Consider the following 14,806-nt stretch of genomic DNA (forward strand, 5'->3'; position numbering starts at 1 on the left):
CATTGGAGAGTCCGCATTTGGGATATTGTCTTAACTTTTATCAACCTGCTGTAGGAAAGAGGAGATTTATGACAATATTGCTGGGATTTGTGGGACTGACTTACAGAGATAGGATGAGCAAGTTGGGTTTTATTCATCGGGCAAAGGAGAGCGAGAAGTGATCTTATAGAAGTTTACAAAATTATGAGAAGAATAGACAGCATGAATGTGCACAGTGTTTTTCCCAGTGATGGAGAATCAAGAATAAGGATGTAGATTTAAGATGAGAGTGGAGAGTTTTAATAGGAACCCGAGGACAACTTTTTCACCTTGAGAGTGGTCTGTATATGGAATAAACTACCCGAGGAAGTGGTTGAGGCAGGTACATTAACAATATTTAAATGGCACTTGGACTGGTACATGGATGGGAAAGAGCTTTAGAGCGGGGGTTCCAGCCTGGGGTCCATGGACTCAGTTGATTGTACAAAAAAGGCAGGCACCCTTGCTTTAGAGGAATGTGTGCCAAATGCTGGCAAAAAAGACCTGTTTCCATCCTGCATGACTCCATAATGATGTGAGCAGTTTTGGGCCCCTTATCTGAGAAAAGGTGTGCTGGCATTGGAGAGGGCCCAGATGAGGTTCACGAGAATGTTTCCAGGAATGAAAGGGTTAAAGTGTGAGGAATGTTTGATGTCTTTTGACCTGTACTCACTGGAGTTTAAAAGAATGAGGGAGGATATAATTGAAATCTATCGAATATTGAATGGCCTAGATAGAATGGCTGTAGAGAGGTTATTTCCTCAGAACAGAAGGACGTCCATTTTGGCACAGAGATGAGGAAGAATTTTTTTAGTCAGAAGGTGGTGAACTTGGGGAATTCATTACCACAGACGGCTGTAAAGGCTAAGTTATTGGGTACATTTAAAGCAGAGAATAATATGTTCTCGATTAATAAGGGAGTCAAAGGTTATGAGGAGAATGCAGCAGGATGAAGTTGAGAGGTATAATAAATCAGCCATGACAGAATAGTAGAGCAGACTCAATGGGCTGAATGGCCTAATTCCGCTCCTATGTCTTTTGGTATTATAGACTCAATGATCCAGAGCCATATTCATTCTACTTCTGTGCTAAGACCGTACTATAGAGTCAAAGACGTACAGCATAGAAGTAGGTTCTTCGGAGGCACTGCACTAAGAAGGTGTCAAGCATCATCAAGGATCCCCACAAATCAGGGCCTGTCCCTTTCTCAGTGCTACCAACACCCATCAGGTTCTTGAACAGACCTGCACAATCCTATTCCTACATGAGCAATGAACACCACAGCATTACTGTGGACCTGTCTTCGATGAATTTTTGCACTAATATCCTGTTTTGCAGTCTTTTATTCCTGACTGTCCTCTTTAAAGTATGCACATTCTGTGTGTTGTCTGTACCTATGTACCTGTGATGTTGCTGTAAGCAAGATTTTCATTATACCTGTGCCTCTCTGTGCCTGTGCACATGACAATAAACTTGACAATGTAGCAGTATCTCTAAAATTATGGACATCTAAAACCTAAGATGGTAAAATTCTCCCATAGGTAGATCAAGTAATTTAAAAAGTATAATTTCTGATCTACAGAGACACAAAAGTCTGCAGATACTGGAATCAGGAGCAGCACACAAAATCGTTGGAGGCGCTTAATAGATCAAATAGCATCAGTGGTGGAAAATAGAGAGTTGACATTTCAACACAAAACCCTTCATCTGGTCTGAAAGACGGCGGGAAGATAGCCAATGTAAAAACAAACCGAAGAAGACTGGTGCAAGACCTGGCAGGCAACATGTGCCTACTGCTGAAATATTATACCCCAGAGTGTTGGTCTTCGATCAAGGTAAAAAACATACATTTTCCCTTCAGTGCAAGATTGAAGTTAATATAAAAGACATAAAACAAATCAACTGTTTATAAGAAATAAACAATTCCATCTCTCCACCTCCACAATCTACAGACCTAAGCCACATGTTCATTTCAAGCCTGCCATTAAAGCTACATTTGTTTAATCAACTGAAACAGATTGCTCTGCCTCGGGGGAAGTTAGCTCTATGAATAATTACCAGGTTACTTATTCACTTCTTTTCCATGAGTTATTCCTGACTATTCACATTGACTTCAGCTGTATGAGCAGTGTGTTGTAACTCAAGTGTGAAGGTTACTCATGTGAGTTTCCCCAAGTTCAGGAACAAAACCTTTGGGGCAACTGTCTTGCTAGCTGCTGATCTTTAGACTCATACTGCTTCAGATCTGAGTCTGAGTCAAAGACTTGACTGGGTAGATACCAAGAAATAATTTCCCTTAATGTACATTGACATACTGTAAAAGGTTAATGGGTCAGGTAGTGTTTGTTGGGTGAGGAACAGAACTAATGCTTCAAGTGGGTGAACTGTAATCAGAACTAGGACAAATTAGTCATAGAGACATTGTCATACAGAATGGAAATAGGGCCTACTGTCTAACTGGTCCATGCCAACCAAAATGCCTGTCTAAGCTAGTCCTAGTTGCTCATATTTGGCCCTTAAGCCCCTGAACCTTTCCACTTCAACTGTTTTTTTTATGATGTTGAGGTACTGCCTCAAACACTACTTCTGGCAGCTCATTCCATATACTGAACACCCTCTGGTATAAAAATTGCCTCTCATGTTCTTATTAAATATCTCCCCTCACATTAAATCTATTCCCTCCTGTTCTTGATTTCCCAACTCTGGGGGAAAATAATGATAATTCACCTGATCTATGCCTCTCATGATTTTATCTTGACGTATCTATAATATTGCCCTTCATTCTCGACTCTCCAATGAAAAATGTATAAACTTGCTCAATCGCTCCATAATTCATTCACTCAAGTCCCAAAACATCCTCATAAATCTCCTCTCTTTTCTTTCCAGTTTACTGGCATCTTTCCAACAGTAGGGTTGTCTTGTACCACTGCAACATTAAGACCCAACTCCTTCACTTGATTGATGTAGTCCAACATGCCAAAAGCCTTCTTCAGAGAAAATTTCGCAGTAGATTTTTGCTTTAAATGTTCAATAGCAGCTGATGATTCTTCAATAGAGTGAGGCTGTGATTTCTTAAATCCTTGCTCTTTTGAAGATCTAGAATAATTAAGCTGAACCAACTCTTCATTCTGGCTCAATTTCTTTCCAGAGCAGAAGTGTATGAAGTTCTTTTGAAAGGTTTGCATGTGAAACATGAATGGTTTGAGATACTGCATGATGCCAACTCCAAACAAGAAACAGTCCATCGTGACACGTTTCAATTCATAGTTGGGGACTTCATCCAGGCTTGTTTGAAGAAAACCCTGCCCAATTACGATCAACGTATAACCTGTAGCATCAGAGTACCCAACACAATTGACCACTGTTATCCTAAGATAAGGAATGCCTACTGTTCCAAGCCCAGACTGCATTTCGGTAAATCAGATTACTTGGCTGCCCTTCTCCTCCCTGCATACAAGCAGACACTAAGGAGCAAAGCGCCAGAGATTAGGACAACAAAGAGGTGGTCGCGGGAGGCAGACGAGCAGGTTATGGGATTGCTTGGATGAACTGGGCCATGTTCAAGGACTCACCTGTGGATCTGAATGAATACATCATGATTATAATGAACTTCATTAAAACCGTTGTAAACAAGTGAGTCCTTGCAAAATCATCCAGAGTCTACTTCAGTCAGAACCCCAAGACCAACGGTGAGATCCGCAATTTGCTGACAGCCAAATCAGAGGCATTCAAGTCTGGTGACAAGAAAGTTACAAGAGGTCCAGGTACGACCTCTAGAAAGCTATCTCATGGCTGAAATGGCAATTCCAGACTAAATCTGAATCACTGAAGGATGCTCAACTGCTGTGCCAGGGCTTGAATACTATCACCTCTTGAAGTTAAATCAAGTGACATAGGGAACAGCAGGGCTTCACTGCCAGATGAGCTCAATGCCTTCTATGCTTGCTTTGACTGTCAAAACATGGAAGCATTATGATCTCCCACATTCCCCAATGATCCTATGATTTGAGTCTGAGGCTGATGTGCAAGCAACCCTTAGGAGGGTGAACCCACGAAAATCATCTGGCCGAGGTGGGGTATTTGTCCAAGTACTAAAGACCTGTGCTGATCAACTAGCTGGTGTGTTCACTGAGATTTTTAATCTCTTGCTTCAACAGTGTGTGGTACTCACCTGATTCAAGCAGGATTCAGTCACAGTGTGGTGACCTGCCTCAGTGTCTATTGCCCAGTAGCACTTGCATCTACTGTGAAGTGTTTTGAGAGGATGGTGATGCAACATATCAGCTCCTACCTGAGAGGTGGCTTGAATCTGATCCAATTTGCCTACCAGAGCAACAGGTCCACAGCAGATGCCATTTCATTGACTCTTCACTCAACCCTGGAACCTCTGGAAAGGTGCATACATCAGATGTTCTTTATTGACTACAGCTCAACGTCGAATACCATCATCCCCTCAATACTAATTAATAAGCTCTAAGACCATGTCCTCCATACTTTCTTGTGAGATAGGATCTTCTATTTCCGCACTTGCAAACCCCAGTCAGTTCCTCCACAATCTCCATCAGCACAGGTACACCACAAGGCTGTGTGCTTAGCCCCCTGCTCTACTTGCTTTACGCTTATGACTGTGTGGCTAAGCACAGCTCCAATGCCATATTCAAGTTTGCTGATTACACCACTGTCGTAGGCCAAATCAAACATGAATATCCTTGAACGGAAAATCCTACAAAAAGTACTGGATACAGCCCAGTCCATCACAGTAAAGCCCTCCCCACCATTGAGCACATCTACATGAAGTGCTGTCACAGGAAAGCACCATCCACCATCAGGGAACTCCATCACCCAGGGGCTATCCTCTTCTTATTCCTGCTATCAGGAAGAAGGTACAATTGCCTCAAGACTCACACCACCAGGTTCAGGAATAGTTACTATCCCTCAACCATTAGGTTCTTGAAACAGAGAGCTTCACTCAGCTTCACTTGTCCAATCATTGAAGTATTCCCACAACCAATGGTCTCACTTTCAAAAACTCTTGATCTTGCAGCTATATAGGACCCTGGTCAGACCCCACTTGGAGGACTATGCTCAATTCTGGTCACCTCACTACAGGAAGGATGTGGAAACCATAGAAAGGGTGCAGAGGAGATTTACAAGGATGTTGCCTGGATTGGGGAGCATGCCTTATGAGAATAGGTTGAGTGATCTTGGCCTTTTCTCCTTGGTGCGGCGGAGGATGAGAGGTGACCTGATAGAGGTGTAGTTTTAAGGTGCTTGGAAGTAGGTACAGAGGAGATGTCATGGGTAAGTTTGTTCTGCAGAGAGTGTTGAGTGCATGGAATGGGCTGCCAGCAGTGGTGGTGGAGGCAAAAATGATAGGGTCTTTTAAGAGACTCCTGGATGGATACATGGAGCTTAGAAAAACAGAGGGCTATGGGTAAGCCTAGGTAGTTCTAAGGTAGGAACATGTTCAGCACAGCTTTGTGGGCCGAAGGGCCTGTATGGTGCTGTAGGTTTTCTATGCTTCTATGTTATGTTCTTGATATCTATTGATTATTTATTTATTTTTATTTGTACAGTATGTTGCCTTCTGCACGCCAGTTAAATGCTCAAGTTGGAGTCCTTTCATTGATTCTGTTATGGTTATTATTATATATATTTGTTGAGTATCGCCACAAGGAAATGAACTGCAGGGTTGTAAATGGTTACATTTATGCACTTTGATAATAAAATTTCTTTGAACTTTTATTTTCTCTCCACAAATGACACCTGACTCTAGTGGATAACAATGTGTTATACAGAGCCTACAAAGCAAAAGTTAGACCAACCGTAATGGAAATGGATGCTAGAATCTTTGTTGTGCTGAAGTTCCTCCTTTTTCTATTTTAATGTATATATATAATTCTGTGTCCATTACAAATTAACACAGAGATATACGAGGGGTGATTGATAAGTTTGTGGCCTAAGGTGGAAGGAGTCAATTTTAGAAAACCTAGCACATTTATCTTTCAACATAGTCCCCTCCTACATTTACACACATAGTCCAGCAGTTGAGGAGCATACGGATCCCTTCTTTGTAGAAGTCAGCGTCCTGGAATTGGTCCACAGCATGGGGTGATTGATAAGTTCATGGCCTAAGATAGAAGGAGATGAGTTATACAGCTCTCGTTTCATGTATTTGCAGTCCAACTCTTTGAGTGATTATGCAGAAAGTTTTAAGTTAATCGCATCTCTTGCTACCTTAGGCTGCAAATTTATCAATCATCCCTGCTGTGGAGATGCCGACTTCCACAAAGAAGGGATCCGTATGCTCCACGACCGCTGGACTAAGTGTGTAAATGTAGGAGAGGACTATGTTGAAAGATAAATGTGCTAGGTTTTCTACAATTGACTCCTTCTACCTTAGGCCACAAACTTATCAATCACCCCTCGTATGTTAAATGAGTATTGAAATTTCATTAAGAATTGGTGTTGGAATTGGTTTATTATTGTCACTTGCACAAAGATGAAGTGAAAAGCTTCTTGCACACTGTTCATACAGATCAAATCATTATACAGAACATTGAAGGAGAACAAGTTAAAATTAACAATGCAGAGTAAAGTACGAAAACTACAGAGAAAATGTAGTGAAGGTAAACAAAAATTGCGAAGTCACAATGGGGTAGATCGTGAGGTCAAGAGTTCATCTTATTGTACAAGATGTCCATTCAAGAATTTAATAACAGTGGGATAGAAGCTGTCCTTGAGTCTGCTAGTATGTGCTTGCAGAAGCTGTGAATATAGACAAAACCTATGGAATGGAGATTGGTTTCCATGGTGAGCTAGCTGTGGCCACAATTCTCTGCAGTTTATTGTTGTCACATGCATACCAAGCCATTCTGTATCCAGGTAGAATGCTGTCTATCGTGCTTTACATTGATCGGGTTAGTATATTAACCTCCATGCGTCTCTTACATGTGACAATAATAAACCAATGCCAATACTGAGGTAATACACAGATCTTATCTTCCAACTTCATTTAACTTCGAGGCAGTTTTTATAACAGGCGATGAATATGTTCCAAACAGGAGACCTGCACTGTACTGCTGTCACAAAACGAATTTCATGCCATACCAGTGATAATAAATCTGACTCTGATTCTCATGATTCTGATTATGGCTTTTATTGAGCTCTGACAGACATGGGATATCAGGGAAGGATTTCTGGAACTCTGTTAGGATTGAGAGTATAGATTTTCTTGTCTGGAACTACAATAAAACTTTGTTAATCTGGTATAGTCAGGGTTTAATGATATCCAAGACTGCTGGATGGTGTCCTTATCAATATTTCAACACACTTGTAATTTAAATTTTTTTAGATGCAGCACAGTAGAACATATAATTTTCCTGTGAGAGCAGCAAGTTTCTGAACAACACAATGAAAACAAAACAGGGGAGCTCAAGGGGAGTACAGGAGCCAGGACCTCAGTGAGTGAAATGGAACAGGGGTACAAGTGGCTCGGTGAAAGAAACGAATCAGCATCCAGTGAGAGTAACGATGAAATATAGAGCCATGGAGCAATACAGCACAGTAACATACCCTTCAGCCAGCTGTCCAGGCCGACAAAGGCTCCCACCCAAGCGAATCCTATTTCACTGTATGTGACCCATGTCATGGAAAGCAGCCTCCATTCATAGACTATCTACGCTTCTCATTGCCTAGGTAAAGGAGAAAACAATATCTTACCCAGCTTGAACATTCTCTCTTCTCCTACATTCCATGAGGCAAAAGATACAAAATCCTGAAAGCATGTGCCACCATGCTCAAGGACATCTTCTATCCAATAAGATCATAAGACATCGGAGCAGAAGTAGGCCATTCAGCCCATCGAGTCTGCACCTCTATTTGATCATGGCTGATTATCCTTCTCAACTTTATTCTCCTGCCTTCTCCCCGTAAACTTATACCTTTACAAATCAAGAACCTATCAACCTCTGCTCTAAAATATACTCAATAATTTGGCCGCTAATGCCATCTGTGGCAATGAATTGTACAGATTCATCACCCTCTGTCTAAAGAAATTCCTCCTCATTTCTGTTCTAAGGGGACTAACATGTATTCTGAGGGTGTCCCTCTGGTCCTAGATTCTCCCTCTATTGGAAACGTCCTCTCTACATCCACTCTATATCGGCCTTTCAATATTATTCCCCCTAATCTTCAAAACACCAGAGAGAACACAGCCAGAGCCATCAAACACTCCACATGAGTTAATTCTTACATTCCCATGATCATTCTCATGAACCTTCCCTGAATCCTCTCCAAAGTCAGCACATCCTTTCTTAGATAAGGGGCCCAAACTGCTCACAATACTCCAAATGCTGTCCAATCAATTACTTATCAAGCCTTAGCATTACATTCTTGCTTTTAAATGTGAAGGCGGAGCTCAGGAGGGGTAATGGCACCTAATGGCGACTCCTTTGTTTGCAACTTCGGAAACAGTTCTATTTCTATCTTAAATATCTCTGTTTTTCCCTTTCAGGGTTCTTTTGAAGACCCGAATTGGAGTTACACGCTGACTATGGTTCTTTGCGGGAATAGGACCCGTTCTTAGGGTTTCACAACTGGCCATTGTTCAGCATGCCAAGCGCCCGGCCTAAGAGCTCCGCTCGCCTTCGGAGGATCAATTTTTTGTGGCTCTGGAGACGAGGGGATCGGAGGTCGGTGTCCAAGCAGAAGACCAGTGTATCGTGGGAGATGGAAGGTCTAAGGCTGTGTGCTCAGAGACCCGAGACCTTTGGGCACACAGCTCGGAAAAGGTGACACAATGGACTTTTAACATTGTAAACCAGCAAGCTGTTTTTTATATCTCCCCTCTCGCTGTGAAACGGAGACACCTCTTTCTCCCTTATTAGGGAGAGAGAGAGAGAGCCCATGGTACGTCGAATGCTGGGTGAACAAGTAATCTTTGGAGTACTGCAAGTCTGTGTCTTTGCTGTTGCCTTGCTCATGCTTGAGCACTCGGTGGTGGGTGCCAATGCTTTTTTTTGCTGGTGGGGGGAGGGGGGATTGTCGCTTGCTTCCCCTTACACTTGGGAGGGAGGGGAGCTGAGGGGTCTTTGGGGATCTAACATTTAACTGTCATCCATTCTTTAGGGGCACTCCTTTCTGTTTTCGTGATTGGTTGCGAAGAAGCAGCATTTCAGGATGTATATTGTATACATTTCTCTGTCATTAAATGTACCTTTAAAACCTTTGAAACCTTTGAAATTCTCGAAAAATGCTAAAATTGCAGTTTCCTTCCTGCCTATCAACTCAAGCTGCAAGTTAACATTTAGGGAACCCTGCTCTGAGACTCTGAAGTCCCTTTGCAACTTCAATTTCTGAATCTGCTTCCCGTTTAGAAGTCTACGCCTTTATTCGTTATGCCAAGGTGCACGGCCATACACATCTCCACTTTGTGTTCCATCTGCCACTTCTTTGCCCATTCTCCTAATCTGTCCAAGTTCTTCTACTGACTCTCAACTTCCTCAACACTGTCTGCCCCTCCAGCTATCTTTGTATTCTCCAGAAACTTGGCCAAAATGCCATCAAATCTGTCATGCAAATCATTGACACACATGAAAGAAGCGGTCCCAACATCGCCCTTGCAGAACACCACTAGTCCCCAGCAATCAACCAGAGATGGTCCTCTTCATTCCTCCACCTTTCCTCCTGCCAATCAAAATCAGGTTTACTATCACCGGCATGTGACGTGAAATTTGTCAACTTAGCAGTAGCAGTTCAATGCAATACATAATCTAGCAGAGAGAGAGGAAAAAAAATAATAAATAAAATGAAGCATGATAATAAATAAACAAGTAAATCAGTTACATATATTGAATAGATTAAGAAATGTGCAAAAACAGAAATATTGTATATTTAAAAAAGTGAGGTCGTGTCCAAAGCTTCAATGTCCATTTAGGAATCTGGCGAAACTTCTGAAATGCCTGCTTTGCCGCTGCTGCTGCTGTGTGGTCCAGAATCTCCAGAGGGGAAGGCCCCAAGTCCTTGGCTTTGCTTGTTGTTCGGCGGCCGGGGCGGGGTCGAAGAGCTCGGCAGAGGATGGTGCTCTGAGAGGCTGTGTCGGAGGGGCTGATCGGAGGCTCGAAGTTTTTGGACGGACTCAGAGTCGGCTGCGGTCCGGTGTTTCCAATGGTGCTGCATCGGTGAGTTGGCGGTGCTTGCAGGTTCATGGTGGGGAGAGTTCCTCCCTTCTGTCGACTGAGTGGGATGATGAGTCTATCGGGACCTTGAGAATTTTTTTTTTACCGTGACCATGGTCTGCTCTTTATCAAATTACGGTATTGCTTTGCACTGTTGTAACTATGTGTAATTATGTGGTTTTGTCAGTTTTAGTCTTGGTTTGTCCTGTGTTTTCTTGTGATATCATTCTGGAGGAATGCTGTATCATTTTTTAATGCATGCATTTCTAAATGACAATAAACGAAAACTGAACTGAACTGAATCGGATGGCAGAGGGGAAGAAGCTGTTCCTGAATCGTTGAGTGTGTGCCTTCAGGCTTCTGTATCTCCTACCTGATGGTAACAGTGAGAAAAGGGCATGCCCTGGGCGCTGGAGGTCCTTAATAATAGACGTTGCCTTTCTGAGACACCGCTCCCTAAAGATGTCCTGGGTGCTTTGTAGGCTAGTGCATAAGATGGATCTGACTAGATTTACAACCTTCTGCAGCTTCTTTCAGTCCTGTGCAGTAACCCCTCCATACCAGACAGTGATGCAGCCTGTCAGAATGCTCTCCACGATACAACTATAGAAGTTTTTGAATGTATTTGTTGACATGCCAAATCCTTTCAAACTCCTGATAAAGTATAGCCATTGTCTTGCCTTTTTTATAACTACGTTGATATGTTGGCACCAGGTTAGATCGTCAGAGATCTTGACACCTAGGAACTTGAAGCTGCTCACTCTCTCCACTTCTGATCTCTCTGAGGATTGGTATGTGTTCCTTCATCTTACCCTTCCTGAAGTCCACAATCAGCTCTTTTGTCTTACTGACGTCAAGTGCCATGTTGTTGCTGCAGCATCATTCCACTAGTTGGCATATCTCACTCCTGTATGCCCTCTCGTCACCACTTGAGATTCTACCAACAATGGTTGATGTGTCAGCAAGTTTATAAATGGTATTTGAGCTATGCCTAGCCACACAGTCATGTGTATACAGAGAGCAGCCAATCTCCTGTCCATGCTAATATCTTTCCTGTAATGCCACAGGGTCTTATCTTATTTAGCAGTCTCATGCGTGGCACCTGGTCAAGGGCCTTCTGAAAATCCAAGTAAACAATCCCATGTTATAAGGCTATTGAATTGTCCATTGCTTATTAAGATGGACACTTGACCTCACAATCCCCATCAATATGGCTCTTGCACATTATTGTCTGCCTGCACTTCACTTTCTCAGTAGTGCTTTATTCTGCATTCTGTTATTGTTTTTATCGTGACTTACCTCAACGCACTGTAGTACTGGACCTCAGTATATGACAATAATAAACCAATTTACCAATTATGCTTTCCTTTCCATCTACAGTACCTCCAGATGTCTCTTAGATGTTGTTATGGTACCTGCCTCAACCACATCCTCTGACCATATACACAGAACCACCTCTGTAAAGAGTTACACTTCTTTCAGTCCTCTACTCTTTGGTCCCCTTTCCCTGGGGGGAGAAAAAAAGGACTGTGTGAGTTGGAGTTTCAGGATTTCATGATCAAGATTTCTGAACAGTCAGAGGTGGATTATCGAAGGCTTAGTTTCGTTGCAATCATTGGAGAAGCTGAATTAGATAGTCAATTGGCAAAGAATGAATCTATTCCTTGAAAGAGCTCTCCCGTTAGCTTTTCTCCCTGCTGTTCCTCTACACTCCAGATCCAAATGAATGCAGTTTTGGATAATGGATGCACATACATAACCATCCACAGAGCAGGGCACAGGAGGAAAAAAAAACTGGTAAGTCTCCATTTAACATCAGTGAATAGAACTTCTGACTCAGTTTCAACACTGAGCTATAAGTCTCCAACCAAAAGGAATTAATGCAGATCCACTTAACTGCTTTCATGTGAGATTCATGAATGCCTGGTTAAAAACAAAGCAAGTGAATTGAATTCTGTACACTGGTTTATTTACACATAAGCTACTTAAGGCCATAATGTGTTCTTCCTGCATTGTTTATGGATGAAGAGCGGGTGAGGGGAGAAGATCCATGCAGCGAATAAGCTCAGGCCATAAGCCCATTCTGTCCTGCATTGACTCCGTAGGAGAGCTCTCTCTTCATCCCAGTCTACTGGTCCCTCCTTCAACATTGTCATGTGCTGCATGTAATTTGGTTTAATTGGAAACAGGGGGCAGAAAAGATTTGCCAGGATGTCGCCTGGGCCTGGGGGCCTAAGTTACAATGTGAGGTTGATAGTCTGGTCTTCATTTCTCGGATGACCCGATAGAGGTATACAATTTCATTAGGGGCATTGACAGAGTAAAAACACATTGTCTTTTTTCCCAGGGATAGGATGTCAAAAAAGAGGGGCATAAGTTTAAGATCAGAGGTGAGAAATTTAAAAGGGACATGAGGGTCAGTCTCTTCATACAAAGGTTGGTATGTATTTGGAATGAGCAGGCAGGAATAATAGTTAAAGCAACACATTAACTGCATTTAAGAGCCATCTACAGTGGATAAGTACATTAATAGTAGAGTTTTAAATAGCAATGGGCCAAATGTGGTCAAATGGGACTAGCACACTGGGCAACACAGTTGGCATGGAGGAGCTGGGCCGAACAATCTGGTTACAAACTCTGTGGCTTTATGACAATGAAGTACCAAGCTGATTGAGTTCCCTTGTGATTTTCCATTCAGGGAAAACACTCTTCTGGCTAGAGAAATAGTGTGGTATTTGGGGATCAGTCAACTCTGCCCCAGAACATCACTTCAGGAATTCTTGTTTTTATATCAGGGCAGTAGCTTCGCAGTTAGTTTATTGCCTTTGAGAAGGGGGTAGTTTTCTGCCTTCTTGAACCACTTCAGTCCTTAAGGTTAATTCCTTTCTGTACTACTTCAGTTAACACTTGCTTCTAATTGAGATGAGAACAAAGGGACATAGCCTCAAGATTAGGGGGGATGGATTTAGGATGGAGATGGGGAGATACCAGTTTTCTCAGAGATTAGTGATTCTGCAGAATTCTTTTCCCAGGTAAACAGTAGAGGCTGCCTCATTAAATGTATTTAAGACACAGATTTTTTGCATGGCAGTGGAATCAAGGGCTATGGTAAAAAAAAAGGCAGGTAGGTAGAACCGAGCCCAAGCACCCATCTCTTCTAGAGAACGGACAAGAAATTAGAACATATAACATAGAGCAGTACAGCACAGGAACAGAACCTGTGACCCATAATGCTGTGCTGAGCCAATTAAACATGCAGGTTAAATGTACAAGTGCAGAGGGTTATGGACACAGCTGAAAACATCATGGAAACCAACCTGCCCTCCATCAACTCAGTAAATCAAAGACCTCACCCACCCCAGATATACGGCCTTCTCCCCTTTCCCAATGGACAGAAGATACAGAATTCTTAAAGCATGTACCACCAAGCTCAAAGATAGCTTTGATCCCACAGTTATCAGACTGTTGGTTGGACCTCTTGTTTGATAAGATGCATAATCTCGTTATAATCTTGCACTTTATTGTTTACCTGCACTGCACTTCACTGGTGGCTTTCTTAGTTTTTTACCTTATTCTACTTCAGTGCACCATGTAATGATTTGATCTGTAAGAACAGTAAAAAGTAAAGGTTTTCACTGTATCTTGGTACCTGTGCCAATAAACAAATTTAATTTCAACACCAAACCAATTTCAATACCAATTCTCAATGAATTTTCCATAGTCCTTTATTACACAAATATCTGAGCATTATTTTATAATGAATTAAACAACACAGTAGGAAAAGGAGAAAATTTAGCTCTTCCAACATTTTGCCATCCATTTCTGTCATGGTTGGTCTAACTTTGCTTCCTAGGCTCTTTACAACAGTATGCAAAATAAGCTTTTCGCTGTATCTTGGTACGTGTGACAATAATGAACCAAGACTAATAATAAACCAATTCCACTTCCAATTCCAAGTCAGAAGTTACTGTGATCCTTGCTCCTCCAAGGCCCTCTTCAATGTAAAGAGCAGAAAGTAATGAACCGCCCAGAACTCCAAACTTTCAGAAATTATTGTTGCTGTTGTAAAACCCTGAAGACAGTACATCTTGCTGAATGAGGTGTAACTGAGTTTTTAATGGTGCACTAAGACATAATTACAGCTTAACAGGATTTCCAATGCTTAAGAAAGCTAACTTTGTAACTATAAAGCTTTATTCCTTCAGTTAATTACTTCACTGTTCAATGATTTTTAAAGCGACGATACTTTTTTTTTCATTTTTAAGGCTTTTTTGTAACATTCGCCTGTCTTAATCATGCTTCTGTATGTCCTGCACCTTACTTTGAGCTTGACAAAACATTAAAAAAGCTTGGTAGGAATTTGGCAACGGGATTATGTTAAATGTGCAACCAACAGTTTCTGTGTAATGCTCTCCATTCACGATTTATTTCAATTGACTTCACTGATTGCTCACCTGACTTAGATCTCAGTTATCCTGAGCCAATCTACTCATTGCTCATCAATCAGTTGTGGACATAACCTAGACTATCAAGTAAAGAAGTTGATAGTGCAGACCCAGTAGGGAGCCCTGGCTGGCGAGGGCTTGTTGCAGGGTATTGGTGTCTGCTGG

This window comes from Mobula birostris, chromosome 1, assembly GCF_030028105.1.
Source record: "Mobula birostris isolate sMobBir1 chromosome 1, sMobBir1.hap1, whole genome shotgun sequence".
NCBI classification, from domain to species: domain Eukaryota; kingdom Metazoa; phylum Chordata; class Chondrichthyes; order Myliobatiformes; family Myliobatidae; genus Mobula; species Mobula birostris.